Source organism: Manis pentadactyla, chromosome 2, assembly GCF_030020395.1.
Source record: "Manis pentadactyla isolate mManPen7 chromosome 2, mManPen7.hap1, whole genome shotgun sequence".
NCBI classification, from domain to species: Eukaryota; Metazoa; Chordata; class Mammalia; order Pholidota; family Manidae; genus Manis; species Manis pentadactyla.
The window spans coordinates 78,602,686-78,618,917 of NC_080020.1; the positions used below are offsets into that span (position 1 = coordinate 78,602,686).

The 16,232-nt window shown below is 40.2% G+C and overlaps 1 protein-coding gene across 3 annotated transcripts in view; it reads right to left on the bottom strand.

Annotated features, from left to right (window-relative positions):
- RASGRF2 (Ras protein specific guanine nucleotide releasing factor 2) overlaps window positions 1-16,232 on the bottom strand; it is a 222,706-nt gene that overhangs the window by 56,520 nt on the left and 149,954 nt on the right. The window lies entirely within an intron of this gene.

Here is a 16,232-nt window from a genome sequence, read left to right on the forward strand (position 1 = left end):
TAAATGGACAACGTGCACATATTTATTAAAGGCTACAAAAGCTAAAGCTGGTCTAATGATGCTTCCATTTATGCCTGTTCTTGTTCTATAATGTAAAGCCCAAGAAGAAATTTTAACAAAATATTTGAATAAGCATTTGTTTATACTTTCTGCCCCAAAGTCGTTATATTACCAATAACCTTTTTAGTATTTGTAGATGGAAAGTCATTATATTACCAATAACCTTTTTAGTATTTGTAGATGGATGAGCCCATGTCCTGGCTTCTCAGACAGGAAACCTCCTGTTTCTCTGTCTCTTGGTGTTTCCCAGTCAAGAAATATTGTTAACTTTTTGGTAGCACTGTCAGATTTATCCCTTTTTCTCCATTCTCCTGCCAAAATCCTAAGTCAAGGTACTTCACACATGGGTTGTGGGTGTTGTCCCCTGACAATCCTTCTTTTTCCATTCTCTCTGTCCTTCCATTCTTCCTCCATCCACAACTCAATTCAATCCATATCTATGGAGCACCGCCTATGTTCCAGGTCCCTACTGTGTAGGTGCTGGGTTAACAAAAGAGATGTAGACCCTACTCTCATAGAATTTGCTCTTTAAACACGCAAAACACCAAAAATGTATAATTCAAAATGCTGCAAATGAGCAAGTTGCCAGTCTCTTCAAGAATAATCTTAAATATCCTTTTATCTTGCTACTGCTCCAGCACAAGTACTTCTAATGTCTCCCTAGTGCTCACTGAACCAAGTCTAGAATATTTTCCCAGACATGAAGAGGATCAATTACTTGCTCAAGGTCACATGAAATAAAAAGGTAAATGCAGGCAAGCAGATTTGCACATACACTATGCTGCACGTCATGATGGCAGTGTCCACTGAGCATGAACTGACATACTCATTACGGAGAGGTGATGTAGAATAACGGCTACCATTATAGGAACTGAACTTTAGTCTGTAGAGGGTAGGACACTCGGTGTATTAACAAGTACTGGTACATTCAATTGCTTCCATTTTAATGGAATATCAGTTAGCAATCTCTTGTTTGCATAAAAGTGAGAGAACACCCAACCTAAAGTGGCTTAAATTAAAAAGGAAATGACTATTTCATATATCTGGAGATGTTCTAGATTCTGATTCCACTTGACTCAGATGCACATGCTGTCCTCCTGGTTCTGTCTCTTCCCCTTCAGTGTCTTCATTCCCTTCTCACTGCCAGGCAGCAAAAATGGGTAAGTCTATGCTTGTCCTACAACCTCACATCACACAATCCAGAGGATGAGAGAGCATTCTTTCTGGTAGCTTCCACTGATGAGAGAGAAATTTCTACCCTAGAAGCCTCTAAACAAATCCTTCTACTTAATTGGCCCAAAATGCATCAGACACCTTCCTTGAACTCATCTCTGTGGCCACGGTTGGGGAGCAGGGATGGTGGGGAGGTGCATGTGTGTGTGCCTGTGTGTTGTGTTGTCAGGGAGGTAAGCTCCCACTCAGAGTACATGGCCAGGAATGTGAAGGGGCAGTTTCTCAAGTACTCTTGGCAAGATACTAATGAGGCAATGAACAAATGCTACATAGTAGGGGTTTTTTTTAACCGTTTTATCAATGTGTCCTTATCCTTCAGTTTTTAAGTTCTCCTTATTCAGATTGACATGAGATTTTTCTCTCAGGGCAATTAACTGTAACAATAAAAAAAATCCTTCTAGACTGAGGGAAAGAAGCTCAGCAGGTCTATCATTTTGCAATGAAAAATACATGAAGAATGGCAAAAAATAAGTATCTTTGCTGTCATCTTTCAAGGAAATCAGCAACTAAGACTATCATCTGAATTTTTCTTATGGATTTCTCAAAGTATGTGCCATCTAGGTTCTTAAAGAAATGATTATATACTAAATTTTAAAGAAAAATTATTGAGAACCTTTGTGCATTACTTCTTTTCTCACAATTCCATAAAACATATTCCTTGTTTTTATAGATGAGGAACCTGAGACTCATAGAACACGGCCCTGCTGATATATTGATTTCAGACTTATAGCCTCCAGAACTGTGAGAGAATAAATTTCAGTTGCTTTTATTCACACATTTGAGGTAATTTGTTACGGTAGCCCTAAAAAACTAATACAAGGTCTGAGGAAAAGAGAGAAATCAAGAATGGTTCCACTACTTGGAGCCTAAGCAGCTGGGGAGATGATGATACCATCTAGTGAAAGGGGGAAAAGGTAGGTTTGAGGAAGAAAATCAAGCTTGGTTTTAAACTCAAAGACGTCTCTTGTGAACATCTAAGTGGCAGTATTTTATTTGCTTTCACTGTGAAATATGTGACAAGACATATTAGACCTAACAGCCTGAAACTCAAGTAGAAAGTTCACGCTGGAAATGTAAATTGAAGAGTATGAACTTTTAAATAGGACTTAAAACCCTGAGACTGGATGAACCTACTTAGATAGGGAGTGTAGACAGGGGAAAGGGCCAGGCAGAGCCCTGTGGCCCCACGGCCAGGGGAGATCTGGCAGAAGAGGAGCCAGCAAAGGAGACCAAAAGGGTGAGGAGAGCAGGTGAAAGGAAACCCAGGCACACTCCTGGGGGCAGAGGAGATGGGTCTCCGCAAGGAGGACATGACTGGCTGGGTCAGACGCTGCGGAGAAGCTGACTAAGGTGAGCACTTTGGCCTCAGCAAGATGGAGTCCCTGGCGACCTAGGTCGGAGTCAGCTCAGGAGGGGCACAGTGCAACGCCAGGAGAATGGCTGGAGGGACAAAAGAAGATGATGACAGGCAGACATCAAGTGTGGAGAACTACTCGAAGACATTTTGCTTGGAAAGCAAGCAGAGAAATGGCGTAGCTGCTGGTAAAGCCGGCGATGTAAACACAGTCTGGCGCGTTGATGGGGAAACTGATGACGAGCGAGAAAAGGATAAATTCATGAGAAAAGCTCTTGAGGAGGTGAGAAGGGTGACCAAGGGAGGAGATGATCCCAGAGCAGTGGGGGACGGTGCTTCAGGGCCACAGTGAGAAGGCAGAGGATGCGTCCAAGCGCAGTGGGCTGGTGAAATCAGGGGAGGAAAAGGTCGTCCATGACTCTTTTTATTTGCTTTCACTGTGGAATATGTGACAAGACTCTCAGCCGTGCATGGAGAGGGGTATGGAGATCTGAAGGGAGAAGGTGGGAGGTGGCCATCCTGGAGTGTAGGACAGTGGCCTTACGGGAACTGTCGGGCGGGGCAGAATGCCCATGTGAGATCTGAAGCTGAAAAGCCAGTCCAGGCTGCACAACGGTGGTGTCTCCGGAGACCAGCTCCTCTCTGTCCCAACACCAAGGCCGCCTGAGCCCGGACACGTTCCGTGAGGCCTTGCCTGCTCCATCCTCCCGGTCTCTGACCACACCATCAGAACCTGCCAGGCCAGGCTCTGGTTTCCCTCCTGTGCCCTGGAGGCCGCCACAGAGAGGTGCAGGGTTGGAGTGCAGACGTTCCTGTCCGCAGCTGCTCCTGCGGCCTTTCATTTTAAGTTCTGTGCCTGCTTTGAAACTGGAAGCGCCATGAGGAGAACGTCACTGCCATCCATCCAACTGTGTACTGAAGTGTGCAGCTTAAGACTCTCCTAGGGCTTCAGACTGCTTCTGAGCAGCTCGCTGTATAATTCCACTCCAGTGACTAGTGTGGCAGTGCTGACTGAGGGATGATTAGCCCCAGGTCCCTAGGTAACAGCTTTGGGCCCATCTCTTCACCCACTAGGGTGATGCAAAATGGCCCACCGTGCTATGGCAGCGCAGTGTGGCGACACCCAGAGTCAACTGCCAGGCTGTCAGCACACCTCGATGTGCACCTGTGACTTGAAGATCACAGTGACCTCAGGGGGGAGATCAGGAGACACATTAACTTCCCTTTCCTTCAAAATCTTGATTCCATCCTCATGCTCTTTCTGCACCCCTGGAGAGAGCAGCAAGATGTGATGGAAGCAACAACAGACCGTAATTGTGTAATGGGCTTTTCTCACTGAATAGCCTTGGAAAAACCCCTTCATTTCTCAAGTTCTCACTTTCCTCTTTGGTAACAAGAGGTGCTTGTCTAGATGCCCCTGAGGTTCCTTTCTCTGTGTCTCTTGGACAAAGCTCAGGTTGCCCACCATGCGTGTGACACCTTCGCCTTCCTGGCATCAATTATCTGCTCCCCACCCAGTCCCCCCACTTTCCTCTAGCACCTCAATCTCCATTGACCCCTCCCCTCTGCTTACAAAGCCCTTTCCTCAACGCTGCCACCCCCTCAGTGTGATGCTGGAGGCTCTGCTTTCCGTGCTTATCCCAGATGTCCCTCGAGGCTGTGTAAGCAAGCCAGGGCTTTCAGAAGGAGGAAGAAAGTATCAACCTTGCCCCAGTAAGCCACTGGCACTTTGGTCCTGGGGGCTTCTTGGAAAAGTTGGGACAGCCAAATTCTATACCTATGCTTGCACCCATGAGTTTCCATAAGGCCCCCTGAGTGGATTTAGACCACAGCCCCATCTCTTTTCTTGGCAGTTCAGTGACACTGAGATGCAGCAGGCAAACCCAGGTGGCACAGACAGAACCAGCTCAGAATGTAGGAAAGGATAATGGGGGCTCCTAGGAGTCAAGTCAGCAGAAGCAAAGTGGAGTTTGAACTGGGGCCCTGGAGTAAGTCCCAGGGCTTAGGGAAGGTGGAAACTGTGATCCAGGCAAGTTAGCAGACATCTGCTTGAGCCCCAGGGGTGGCCATGAAGAGAGCAGGCTTCACAGGAGCATCTCTGTGGACTGGTCAAAGCTTCTGCATCAGCAGCGGAGGCACTAGGGCCAGAGGTGGGGGCTTTAATTTTGTTATGATGTGACATCTGGCCTAGAGGACTACCATCAGGCAAGCAAAGACTGGAAAACAGCACTGGGAATTCTTGGAAATATTGCCAAGGAGTTCTTTGAAAGACTGACTTTCCAGTGATGCTCTATATTAGATGCAAGGTGGGAGAGGCAGTTCTTAAATTACTGTAATTCAAGTATCAGAAGAAATTAGGCCTCACTCTGAGGTCCCACCCTGGAGGCCTGGGACACTGGATTGCATTTACATCTCCCTTCATGCAAAGAGTCTTACACACAGTGGGGATTCAATCAATCTGTTCAAATGTTTTTATTTTTTTTAATCTAAGAGTTTTATTCACTTTATCATTTGTGGATAAATATATCAACACATACTGGTTCCATTTATTGGAAGACCTTGGTATTTCCTGAGTCAGGAGATTACTGAACCTCCCTGCCTTGGAATTTACCACACTTCTCCTCCCATCCCACCCTCCCCAGGGTCTGTAACCACAAGACTTGAGGTATTGTTAAAGTACTTTCAGTTTAACCACTGACGACTCAGGAGGGAGGCTGTACACAGCTGTGGAAATTTTAGCCCCAAGAAAACGCCCTGCACATGAGGGTGGGTTGCACTGGGCCCCATCCTTGGGGTACCCTCCACCCTGGCTGCGGATGGGCTCCGCCTATCTTCCATGTCTCTGCACAGTATTTCAAACAGTCTATTTTTATGGTTTCAATGGAAGAAGGCTGCTCAATGCTTAATGCTGAAAACTTTCAAATAGCCTATTAACAATTCTTAAAAAGTGTTTGCCAAGGGGGAGGGGTTGTGGCAGGGAGGAGGGAAGAGGGAGGGGGATAAGGGGACACAATAATTCACAATCACAATATAAGTTGGTCACAGGAATGGTAGTACAGCATGGAGTATGTAGTCAATGATTCTGTAACATCCTTCTACAATGATAGACAGTAACCACAATAGAGGGGGTGAGGATTTAATAATATGGGTAAGTGTTGAATCACTGTGTTGTATATTTGAAACCAACATAGGATTGTATATCAATGATACTTCAATGAAAAAAAAATGTGTTTGAGAATTTCAAAGTTCCTCTTTGCCTTAGCCAGACATCTTCACCTCATCTATATAGGACTTTAACTCCCATTAGGAATTTCATTATTCTTCCCTTTGCTGATCAGGCCAGCATTTACTAATTGGTATGCAACTGCCAGAAGGTGCCAGACGCTCCCCAAGAATTCCATTCCCTAAGTCTGTGTTACTGTCACTATTCATCAGTCTAGAAAAAAGTCCTTTCTTAGAACCACAAATTCTGAAAGTTTTTTCTACTTAACTTCCCAAGACATGATTCAACAGTCTACCCATACTTGCACAAAACCATTTTCTACACAAATCAGGTCAAAGTATTTGGTTAAAGTAAGTATGAATTAATGAACCATATTGATTCCTAAACTTCATGAAAAGGTTGAGCTTTTTTTCATTAAACTTGGTCCCACTTTGAGGGCAGAGGCCTTAATTCACACAGTGAGTAAGTGTGGTGCAAAGTCATTTTGGTTAGAAAAACAGTTTTCCAAGAGTAAACTAACATCTTGGACTTGAGGTTCTATTGAAAGTCTGTAAAGTATACTAAACCTGTGGAGCAAATGTGCACATTGCTGAGCAAATGCCCTGTCCTGAAGAAATGCGGATGGCCCTTAGGCCCTTCTCTCAAATTCAATCCAGCATCTCTGTCTTACTCTTCAGACGGTTGAAAGGCCGAGGGAAATGTACTGCAGTGAAAGCAACCTTGTAAGAGTTACAAAGTTAGGGTTATTATTATTTTACAGCTAAGATTCATTTAGTGCTTACTTATGTAAGAGACTGAACTCACTTAAGTTTTTCAATAATCCTATATGTCAGAGTTATCCCTATTTTATAGAAAATAATAATGATATAATAATAATAGCAATCACTTATATAGTGTTTATTCTATGCCAAACACTGCTCTAAGCACTTTACACATACTAACTTAATTAGCCCCCACAATAACCTCCTGAAGGTAGCAGAGATTTTGCACAATGTCATCAGGTACCATTCACATCAACTGAAGATGTGACTACAGAAGTTACAGGTTCTAATTTCCCCATTTTACAAGAGTTCTTGAATAAGAAAACACCTCCTGGTGCAGTCAACGAGCCTACTTCTCTGCTGGAACATACATGTCCTGCTGGAACACACATCACACCTATATTTTCCCCAGATCAGAAGAAAAAGCTACTTATTCTAAGAAAAAGACTTGATGTACACTCATATGAGCATAAACTGGAATCCCGCACGAACCCTCTAATTGCATATTTTTTTGTTCTTGCTAGACCACATATTACCCCCAAATTGCTTTGTTTAAAGATATTTTAAATTAGTGAGTTTGGGGGTCAAGAGAGGTACATTTAAATTTGTGGGAGCACCTTATGTGCCTGTTGGACTATCTCATTTTTGCACATTCTTTGATATATTCATATCTGTATTTGAATTAAGATGGTCAAAAATGGACATTTTCTTTTGTAAGCATAACTGATTACTTGGAAAAGACTAACATGGAGAGGTATTCCTTTCTCTACTCTGGGACTTAAAGGCTCAAAAACTAAAAGAGCATTTTCCAGGCTCTCTTGCAACTCAGGTTCCCTTGCAAATTACAGCATCTGCTCAGGGTCATTTCTGCTGGCAGGCACAGCTATGGAGGCCAAGACTCTTCTGTAGTGGCACTGCAGTATCCCAGCCACAAAGGTAGCCTCCCAATCACTGATGCAGCAAAGTCCATGTCTTCTTGGGTCAGCAGTCTCTGCAGCAATCTCCTGCTTGCCCCTGGTCCATGACAGTACAGGCAGCAGCCCCTCTGATAGGTCAGTTCTATGTGGTTCCAGAAGTGATTCCTGGAAGCTAGCCTGGAGCCTGCTCCTCTAGCCCTTCCTATTCCCTGTAATAAATCTCTTCCCAAGGACACTAGCTAATTTGTTCCCCACAACCAAACTTTAAGAGATAATAGCTAGCAAATGCCCAAGCCAAGGATCCAGGAATCAGCCTATGACACTCAATATTTGCAATTATAAACCAGGAGCTACCCTTCCTGTCAGATGTTAGAAGCAGATGAAGAGGACAGTGCCTGAGCAAGCCTTGGCATTCAGTTAAAACAGCACATTACACATTCAAAGGTACTACACCTGAACATGCTTCAGTTTTGCTATGCTTATAATTTCTGTAAGTAGATACTACACTTAAATACTCATATGCCTTGCAGCTGCTTTCCTACCACTGCCCCTCCACTTAAAAATAAGAGAGAAAGAAAGAAAAAAGAAAAGAAATCCCAACAGAGGTAAGGAAACTTCACACAGAGCCTTTCTCAATTCTGAACACAAGTCTGGGTCAACTAGGCACTTTTGATCCATCTTTAGAAGACAACATGTGATAGTTTTAAAAAGCCTGTCCCAGTCTATGTTTGCCTGGCAGAAACTGACTTCTCAATTAAATGACAACCAAACCACTGCTAAAGATTGTTCTATAGGTTCAGAGAAAAGGGCTGGCTGACAAAATGAAAGAATTCAAATAAAAGATGATGCAAATCAGATCAACACACAGACAATAAGCTCATTGGGGCTGATAATGTTCACAGTAATTTTTATTATGAGGACTTAAAGCATCAGATCATTTGCACACTACAGTTCATGTGGAATCCTTGTATACAAGGTGAAAAGAAGCTACAGTAGGAACAAAACAATATTTCTATTTTTGTCTAAGAGGTCCTCCCTACCTATATAATGTTCAGTAAGTTCAGCAGATCATAAAAGTTCTATGACTGGTACATAGCACATCCTCTTGTAGGAATGCATTTTTGCCCCTGGCTTCTGAAGATTCCACCTGGCTCTTATACTTAGGTCTAGGGGCAAGGATTTAATAGCATCTCAATCCTACAGTGAGGTTGTTCATTAGAGCTTATTTCCCATGATGAGCCCAGAGAAAAGGATGTTTTCTCTCAAAAATCACACCTTGGAAATGCTCTCTGATGAGGGAAGTGACACAAAATCAGCAGACCACCACACCAGCCATCACATGGCCCTCTTTCTCTCAGTATGACCAATTCTATCACCATCACAATAATTTTCAGTTCTGCAAGAGCTTGCCTATGTATCAGAAATGTCAGTGGTTCTACACTTTATTCTCTTGATAAGATGCAGAAGAAAATTTGCAATTACCAATGATCCCAAGATGGAATTTGCATTGAGTCCTTGACCCATCTGAGACTCAGATTCCATGATTGGAATGCAATGATCATGGCAGACAGCAGGCACACATAAATGTTCCCTTCTTAGCATAAAATAATCTTCAAAAGGTATGGACAATTCCTTAAGTATCAGATGAATTAACCTACTCTAGTCTAAGTTAGATATTATAAGAATTTTTAAAGAAGGCCAGAAGAAAATACATTCAATTAAAAGTGTCTTATTACCTCCAAAACCAGAGTCCCTGACTTGGTTCTGGATACTATGGCACTGATGATGCTATAAAGCTTCTTTCAGAGTTCTAACTAAGGTTTTCCTCGTAAGACTCCTGGGAGAGAGTTCAAAAAGAACCCACTTAACTCATAGCAACTTTTGCTCTAGAGGTAAGGGTTCCAAGTTCCAAGGCATTTATAAAAGTCTCTAAGCACTGCTCTTAGCTTCAACATTAGAGTCACTAATAAGTTTTTCACCCAAGAAAAAAAGTAACAACGTGAAGATAAAATGGAAAGCTAGTAAAATAGCAGAAACAAGCATAGATGAAAGTACATATTCTTTTTAACAGGTTTATTGAGATGCCATAAAACTCACTCATTTTAAAGGTATAATTCACTGCTATTTAGCAGATTTATAAGGTCATGCAACCATAATTACAATCCAATTCTAGAACATTTCCATCATCCCCAAAATATCCTCGTGCCAATTTGCAGTCAATCCCTGTTCCACCCCCAAGCAGGCACCCATGAATCTGCTTTCAATCTATAGATGTACTTTTTCTGGTCATTTCCTATAAATGGAATCATACTGTATGTGGTCTTGTGCATACAGCTTCTTTCACTTAGCACAGGAGTCACGCATTACCTGCTGCCTGTTTTTATAAATAAAGCTTCATTGGAACATAGTCACACTCATTCATTTACATATTGTGTGTTGCTGCTTCATTTCTAAAAGGACTGTGCTGGCAAGTCTCAACAGAAGCCATGTGGTCCACAAGCCTAAAATATTTACTATCTGACCCTTTAAAACAAATTGCCGACCTCAGACTTAGCATAATATGTTTGATGTACATCCACATTGTAGCATGTATCAGTAATTCATTCCTCTTTACTGAAGAATAATATTCCATTATATTAATATATCACATTGATCTATCCATTCACTTACGATAGATACCTGGATTATTTCTAATTCGGGGCCATTGTGAATAACGCTGCTATAAACGTTCATGTACACAAGTCTTTGTGTGAACACATGACTTCCTTTCTTTTGCATAGATACCTTGTACTCAGGAATGGAATTGCTGGCTCTTATGGTAAACTTATGTTGAACTTTCTAAGAAACTGGCAAACTGTGTTCCAAAGTGACCGTACTATTTTACATTTCCACCAGCAGTGTGTATGGGGGCTCCAATTTCTTCACATTTGCACTGTCACTTGTTATTTTCTGTCAATCTTAAGTTACAGTTATGCTAATGGCTATGAAGTAGTATCTTATTGTGGTTTCAATTTGTTATTTCCTCTAATGGCTAATGAGCACCTTTTGATGTGCTTTTTAGCAATTTGAATATCTTCTTTAGTGAGATAACTATTCAAATTTTCCACCATTTTTACTTCAGTTGTCTAATTATTAAGTTGTAGGAGTTCTGTGTATATTCTGGGTAGAAGTCCTTTACCGAAAATATGATTTACAAACATTTTCTCCCATTTCTCTATGGGGTGTCTTTTCACTTTTTTTACTTTCTTGATGGTGTTCCTTGAAGCACAAGTTTTCAATTTGATGTAGTCCAATTTATCAATTTTTTTTTCTTTATGGATCTTGCTTTTGAGGTTGTATCTAAAAATTCTTTACCCAACTCAATGCACTAAGATTTTCTCCTGTTTTTTATTGGAGCTCATAATTTTAGCCCTTACATTTAAGATTAAAATAATCTTTTCGCTTGTAGCCATGCAATTGCTCCAGCACTGTTGTGGAAAAGGCTGTTCTTCCCTCATTGAATTGCTTTGGTATCTTTATAAAAAAATCAATGGATCATAAATTTAAAGGTTTATTTCAAGACTCCTACTTCTGACCCATTGATAAATATGACTGTTTTTTTGCCAGCATCAAAGTATTGCTAACTGTAGTCTTTTATTAAGTTTTGAAATCAGGAAGTACAGTTTTCCAACTTAGTTATTTTTCAAAATTGTCTTGGCTATTCTGAGTTCTTTGCATTGCCTAAGAAATATTAGTATATACCCAAAAACAAACAAAAAATGAAAAAAACCCAAATGCAAACCTTGCTGAGATTTATAATGTATGCATGTAAAGAAAGCTGTACATTTTTTAAGGATCAGAGAATCAATTTCTACGAACAAGTCTACTGAGACTTTGAAAGGAACTGTGTTGAATTTATAGATCAATTTTAGAAAAATTATCATCTTAACAAATATTGAATCTTCCAATCAATGATCTGGATGTATCTTTCCATTGATTTTTCTCAGCAGTGTTTTGTACTTTATAGTACAGTATTTCACTTAAAAAAATTTACTCCTAAGTATTTTATTCTTTCTGATGTTATTGTGAACAGAACTGTTTTCTTAATTGCAATTTTGAATTGTTCCTTGTTAGTATAAAATATTATTGATTTTTTAAATATTGATGGATCCTGCAACCTTGCTGAACCTGTTTATTGGTTCTAGTGGTTTTTTGGTGGATTCTTTATGGTTTCCTACACACATGATCGTATCTGTGAATAGTGGCAGTTTTACTTCCTTTCTTCTTGTCAGGATATCTTCATATTATCTTTTTTTTCCCCTCTCTTATTGCACTGGAAAGATCTTCCAGTGCATTGCTGAATAGAAGTGGTAAAAATAAGCATCCTTGATACTGCTTTTGATACTTGGGGGAAAGTATTCAGTCTTTCACCACAAAGTATCACGTTAGCTATAATAAGTTCTTCATAGACTCCTTTTATCGGCTGAGGAATTCCCCCTCTATTCCCACTTTCTTGAATGGGTGTTGGATTTTATGAAATGTTTTATGTGCCTCTATTGAGATAATGATATGATTTTTATCCTTTATTATATATATATGATGTAATATATTCATTGATTTTTCTGAAGTTAAACCAATTTTTGCATTCCTGGGATAAATCCCACTTAGTCATAGTGTTTAATTCTTTTAATAAATCACTGGCTTTGGTTTGCTAATATTTATTAAGACTTTCTGCATTTATATTCATGTGGGATATTAGTCTGTAGTTTCTTATGTCTTAGTCTGGCTTTGGTGTCATGATAATATTGGCTTCCTAAAATGAGTTGCAAAGTGTTCCTCCATTTTCTGGAAGATTTTATGAAGGACTAACATTATTTATTCTTTAAATGTTTGGTAGAAATCACCTCACATCTAGGTCTGGGATTTTCTTTTGGGGAAAGATATTTAATTACAAACTCAATATCTTTATCTGTTATGAATATGTTCAAATTTTCTATTTCTTTCTTTAGTTAGTTATGGTCATTTGTATTTTATAAGAAATTTATCTATTTCATCTTATTTGTTGGCATAAAGTTGTTCATAGTATTTCCTTACATTTCAATTTCTGTAGTGTTGGTTGTGATGTTCCCCACTGTCATCTTGATATTTGGCAATTGTGTCTTATCTCTTTCATTGATCAGTCTAGCTTAAGGTTGTTAATTTTGTTGATCTCTTCAAAAGATAACTTTTGGCTTTCTTGACTTTATTTATTTTTCTGTTTTCTATTTCATTAATTTATGCTGATCTCTCCTTGATCTCCTTTTCTTGTATGGATTTCTTAAGTAGAAGTGTAAATTATTGATTTGAGATCATTTTTATTTCCTAATATAGGTTTTGAAAGCTATAAACTTCCCTCCTTAAGACTGTTTCTCTAAATCCCATAAATTTTGATATATGTTTTCATTTTCATTCATTTCAATAAATTGTCTAAATTCTCTGTGACTTCTTCTTTGACCCAAGAGTTTTTAAGCAATGCATTTAGTTTCCAAATATTTGGGATTTTTCAATTTTATTTCTGTTCTTGATTTCTATATACCATTGTGTTTCAAAACACACCTTTATGTAATTTCAATCTTTTAAAATCTATGAGACCTGTTTTATGGCGTAATTGGGAGATATTTTTAGGTCTGCTTCTAAGAACATGCATTCTTCTTTTATTGGGTAAAGTGTTCTATAAATGTCTACTAGGTCTTCACTCCACCACTCCCATGTTGCTTTTAAGCACATAAAATGTTGGCAAATAACACATCATAGAATCTTCATCTGGACTAGATCACCCTGTCTCTGAATCTGATAGCTTTGTAGTGAGAAGGGAGTTGTATACCCTCTAAAAGCCTAACCTAAATTTGAATATCCTTTTCTCTTTTCAGATATAATAAACCATTTCATACTTTGACAAGAAGTATTGAGGTTATTGGTGATAGCTTCAAACTATGAGCAATTATTGTCCAAATGCTGAATTTGGTATCCATAATCTTTACTTAAATTTGAACAAAAATACCTCTTTGTTCAATAGATTTAGCATTACTTCTCAGTTCCTCCTGACTATGGAAAACCCAGTGTTGCAACATAAATGAATGAGGTGTTATATTAATTATGCATAAAAATTAATCAGTACTAAAAAATCATATATTGAATTAAACCACATTGGAAACTATTCTGGAGCATATACGTGATCACAGCACCAGTATGGCCAAATCCACTGACGGATATGGTCCAAGATCGTGCCTATGAAAACAATCCATAAGACTCAGTTCCAGCCCTATGATATACTCGCATGGCTGGGCAGTTTCAGGAAAAGCCTCAAGGAATTCTTGCAAAGGAAATTACCGGAACTGACCACAGTAGATGAAATAGAGCAACTGGCAGCTATTCAGGCGTCCTGGAGATGTTCTCCTTGATCCCAATCTTCTTGCCTTTCCAATCTTGGAATTCTCTATATCCAACAGAACGATCTCTTTCTGGCACTGGTCAACCAGGCAGTTGGAAAATGTCAATGAGCAGGAAACAACCATACAATCTACTTGCCATCCTGGTATCTCACACTACACATTTGTCCTTACACAGCACCTTTCTTTCTGATTATCACTCTGGAAAAGGAATAGAATTCTCAACATCTTCAGTAAGTTAGATATTATTGTTCCCTTTTCAGTGTTGAGGTAACTGATATCCAAAAAAAGCTATTAAGTGATTTAACCCAGAATATGAGGATATACACAACAGGCTGTCAGAGCATCGGACCCTCAACTCACTGAAAAGTACAGCCTGTGCACAAAAGCAAAAGCCATGTGAGATGACCTTGTCTTGAACAGTGACAACAATTTGCACATGGTACCTTCATTGGAATGTGTGACGCTTTCAGGATAGAAGGTTGCAAACATAAATTTTATTATTATGATACCTGTTCTAATGGACCTAAACCTCAATCCCCCTTGGACTCTGTCCAGAATGAAGGCCAGGCAATATCTTCTGACTCATAGTGCTGCCAAGGATTTGCCTCAAGCCCTTCCCAAAATGACATGAGGTGTAAATAAACAAGCTCAGAGAATGCCTCTTCAGAAGAGACAGGGGCTGGACAAGCTCATCTTGGAAGTGCATCTTGCCCCCTCTCTGATCCTCCCCACTTAAACTGCTTGCTGACACTTAACACTTAGCTAATTGTGAACTGAGATCACCATCGTATTATTAACTTGGTCTTTCAGGTCTTAGAATCACAATGCACTTGTCTGCATCACTCCTCTCTCTTTCACCATGTCCTATATACTGTCCATCAAAAATGTCTACCCTAACATTTTTTTGTAGTAGAGGAAGGCAGAGGTTTTCACTTAAAGATAAAGTGAGAGGACAGAGCTCCTGGCTTATGCCAGGAGGGGACAAGAGAGTCCCAAAAATGTCTACCCTAACATTTTGCAGACTCTTTCTCCTTCCAGAACCATCCCAGGGCAAGTCCTCAGTACCTCCTACCACTGCCTGTCGCCTCTTCTCTCCCCAGTTACTTGCCATTATATACAAGAGTCTACTGTGGTGAATACCATTATGTAAAAGATTCAATCAACAAAGCCTTTTCTAGGTCTTTTGATTGTACCCAGAAATTATACTCCTTTCACTGGATAACACACAATTAATATCTTTTGTGGTGATTTTACTAATTCTTGCCCATGTAACAGTCAGTAGGGGGCTCACATGGGCACATAGGGGAGGCAGGAAGAGATAGAGGGAATAAATGGGTGACAGGGGAATGCATTCATTTTAATTCAACACTCTGTCATGATGAAAGGGGCTGGTGATCTAACGGTAAACACAACACTCCCTATTCTCAAGAAGCTTATAAATCATGTGGAGGAAATAGCCAATAATAACAGCAGGAAATATTTATTGAGTGTTTAGTTGGTTAAAAATGTTTAGCTAAAAACTCCACAAGGATCATCTCATTTATGCTCATGACACTTTATGAGGGAAGTACCATCATTATCCCCACTTAAAAATGAGACCCAGAGAGGCAGCCTTAGGTCACACAACCAGACAAGTGGCGGAACTCAGACACGAGTCTATTCGATACCAAAATCCACCCTCTTGACCACTTTTCAATCTTGACTCCTTGGAGATTCATTCTTAAATGCCCTCACCAATACCCCATTCTCTCTAAGGCCCTCATGGCCCTGTCCCTGAATAGTTTCTTTTTCCACTGCCAGATCGCTGGTCACCAGCAACCAGAGGCCCCTTGTCCAGCAGTCACTGTCCCTGGGAAAGGACACATAGCTTCCCTTTCCCAGCCCCAGTGTAATAAGAACATAAGTTCAAATCCTCAGGACTAACTGTTAACTCTTGGGGTGGGGGGGTAAGGAACTTCCTAACTGTATTTATCCCCTGTGCACCCCATAGAGCAAGACCAGACACCCCGAGTCCATCAGACGTCCCTGCTGAACTGTTCTCCACAGTAGGCAGCCTGAGTATTTTCAGAACCAAGAGTGGAAGTCCACTTAAGATGATAGGGCAATATTAAAAGCCACTGGATTGTATGCTTTCAAATGCATGAGATGTGTGATACATGACATATATCTCAATAAATTTGTTTAAAGATTTAAAAATGGCAGGCAGCCAGTCTTTGGAAATGAGAGACTTCTATCTCTTAGTTACCAGCAAGGGTAGTTGAATAGTAGGATATA